The sequence below is a fragment of the Symsagittifera roscoffensis genome, chromosome 10 (genome assembly GCF_963678635.1).
Source record: "Symsagittifera roscoffensis chromosome 10, txSymRosc1.1, whole genome shotgun sequence".
Taxonomy (NCBI): Eukaryota; Metazoa; Xenacoelomorpha; order Acoela; family Convolutidae; genus Symsagittifera; species Symsagittifera roscoffensis.
Genome location: NC_087071.1, coordinates 39,580,486 through 39,584,299, shown reverse-complemented (window position 1 = coordinate 39,584,299; position 3,814 = coordinate 39,580,486).

Sequence of the window (3,814 nt, the reverse complement as noted above, 5' to 3'; positions counted from 1 at the left end):
CTACACCGATCAAATTCCCACCCAACCAATCTTACCTCTCCAATCCCAATAATACCACTTTTTGCTTTTCCGCCACCCGATTTTCCATCTAGCAATGTAACATCAGGCATGAATTCCGACACTAACTCACACATCTCAGTTTTATACTCCATCTCACAGCTAAATAACCCGAATATTGAAACCCCCGATGAATTCGCCGACTCAGAACCATCCCCATCCAATAATTTTCATAACTCTTCTAATTTTTCTCAACCCCCTTTTCAACCCATATTATCCAATAACCCTGACCCAATTACTCCCACACCCTCTTATGCTTCCCAAGTTACCCCAACCTATTCCTCATACCATTCTGACCAATCATCTCATTCTCCAGACACCCCCCGAATCTCCCCAGAGCTAGATAATTTTATTACCCTTCAACAACAACCCTACCACCTTAATACCCCAACCATAAACCAAATCTCCTCCACAATAAATTCATCCAACCCCCCTACCCCTACACCCTCTTCAACTTATACTGAATCACTAGCACCATCATCCACATCAACTGAATCTTCACTCAACACTAATAGAGCTTACCGCACTTTTAAAAGAAAGTTCCCCAACCATCCTTTCCCAGCAAAACCAGGAACAGCCCGTGAATACATCAACCACCCCAAGCATACTAACACAAAAGAATTTTTAGCCATCACCTTACCCTCATTCCCACAATACACCTTAAACACCCCCCACGACACTAACGAAACACGCAACTTCGTAGATGAATACGTTTTAATGCCTACTCTCTCTTGGACCTCATATTATCATTTCACTAACCCTCTTTGCTTACCTTTATCTAACACTCACATCGATATAGAGCGAAATACGGACATGCTATATCGACTCACTACACCACTAACCGCTAGACAATTTACTTACGTTGGATATAAAAAATCACTAAAAACACACACTGCACCTAGAGCTAACGAATATACACTCGAATACTATGATCACAACATCATCAGAGCTAACCAAGATCAATTCTTAGACGACGATCGCTTCGCTAATCCACAAATTACCGAGAAGTTTTTCATCAAGACACCATATACATTCACACTAAACATCTTCGATCGAAAGTTTGATCACATTATTTCAGAAGCACTAACAGACACACAAGCATACGAAAGTTTTAAAGAACGCTTCCAAATATTTTCACTAACCTTTCATTTCCTTGCACCACACGAAAGAGATTTACACTGCTCACATGATATTATGTTGCGCACTAAACAAACCCACACATATAGTTATTATCGTTTCATCCAAAATCACTTTGACCTACACACACCCTCTAGACAACCACACCATCGTTTTCAATTCATTAATTCCAAATACACTTCACCATTTTTCCTAAATTTCACATATTGTATTAAAGACACTAACCTCCATGGTATTCTTCGTAATTATGACCCCATAACCCAAATGTACATCTTCTGTCCCATTACCAAGACCTTCAACGCCGAAGAATCCCGACCCTTCCTTATCCCGCACGAGTTTGTACAACCCATAGAAATCCCAATTTTAGAATTCATCCACAACACTAAATTCAATCACAAATTATATAACTTAATCCAAAACACACCTTATGAGTTTGCAGTTGGCACTGAAGAACTAACCACTATTAAGGCACTTCAATTGCTTTGGCCACTGCTTCAGACTAAAAATATCATCCGCATCTTAGCTAAACTACTAACAACTTCAGAACTAATTCACGACATCTTCCCCCACGGTTTTTTCCCCGACGACTAACAGGTAAGTATGAATTAAATGAATATAACTAACTAATTAAAATATTAAAAAACTCACCATACTTTATTCATGTTTTCTTTAGATTTTTAGCCTTCATCCGACGATCACCTACAAAAACCACAAAAGACAAATAAAAATCGCAAATTTCATCAAACAGATTTCAAAAATTCTATTAATCTCTTACACTTATAAATTTATAAATTTAATACCAATGCAGTAAATTCATTTCTAAAAATTTTCCCCATAAGCAGTAAATCTAATTATGATGAAAATTTGTGTCTTAATATTCCCCCATGACTAGCAGTAAATTTCTAAATTATATGTAGTAAATTAAATAAATGCAAATGCAGTACTAACCTTTTGATATTTTCATTCATTCGCACAGAAATTCTATCCACACTCGCACAGCTCGCCCACGAAGAATTGTTTAAAATAATGAATTTCAGTTTCAAGTTTTCACACTCAACAACTCTAACATATAATAACATGTTTCAAACTTTCCTTTAACCCGGTTGGAAAGGAATCATATACTAAACAAAACTAACCAACGCAGCTTACTAAATACCACAAATCATAGAATAACAGCATGACTAAGAAAAGGAAACCAACGGTACCCAAACCGGATTAACCCAGTTTAAAACTGGATAATTTATTCTTTTGAAGACTATTATAAAGTCTAAGAAAGAAATAATAAAACACAAAAAAGTCAAAAGACAAACCCATACCACAAACAATTTGCTTTTTGGAAAAAGTACATAACCAACAAGACATAAGTAAGACCACAACAAACCCAACATAAAACGTTGTCACATAACAGGACCCCTCACAAAAACCGCATGAAATCATACTCCCACTCCTGGCCTAACCCACCAGGAAGGACGTCCTGAGCATGCTCTATAGCCGGCCTAACCCACCGCGCTACATCCACGCTTTGTGACCACACCACTATTTTTAATAAGAGCTACTCAAGTGTGAGTAACTCTTCAAAATAACCGAACTAAAACAAAAAGCTTTTGTGAAAACAACTAACTAAAATCATTATTAAAAAATATTAAACTAATAAAAGTTTTATAAAATGTAAAATCACATGATGCAATATATAGATCAGAATACAACACCAAGGACGAACATCAAAAGACAAGACGACCCCACTACACTCGAGAGAGAATGACCAACTACAATCGATATGCCGCTCACAATCACAACTCAAAGGATTTAGAGTACGACTTGACCTCGCAGAAAAGGACTTCATTGAACTAGACCAATGACCACCTCGATGTTCAAGTATACGTACAGATCCGAGTAACCAGGCATCCCCTCCACGCACAATCTCCACGCCATTCCCAAACTAGATCATACACAAAAGAAGTTCTCCACGCAGAACAGAAAAACCTGACATAGCAAACCATTCTGAAATCAGATTTGAGTTTGTTGCAAAGACGTAGTCGTTGTCACTAGAAGACACAACGTCTTATGTCTCTAACTCCAGCTTCCTGGAACTTCCCTAACAAAAGAGGAAACGGAAGAAAATTATGATGTTCGCCAAAAACAAACGTCCATCATCCATCCTTCGAATTGCAGAAGAACAATTCTAAAAAACTCTGTAAAACCCGGATGGGTGGAACCTGATCTAAACTACATTTTATGATTGGATAAATTAAATGTTTTACCAATGTAAAGTATTTAATATTAACCAATCATGATCCATCTAACTAACAACCCACTTATTTGTAAGTGCTGAAGTTACTTGTAATTTCAGCACCAGAGAGATTTGAATTTAACTTAGAAATTAGTTGGACTCTCCCGAGCACTTCAGCAGCCGCAATAAACCAGTATACCCTAGATCTATTGAGCCTAGCAGAGACTAGTTAAACAACCTGAGACTAGATAGTATAAGAGTAAGATTAGGATCGGTATTAGACTAAGAAGTTGCACGAATCTATCCGGCCGAAAATAAGATAGCGTGACGAGCAGACGGTGTACCCTATCCGAAATTACTCTATGAGTTACACTTCGGTCCTAACTCAGT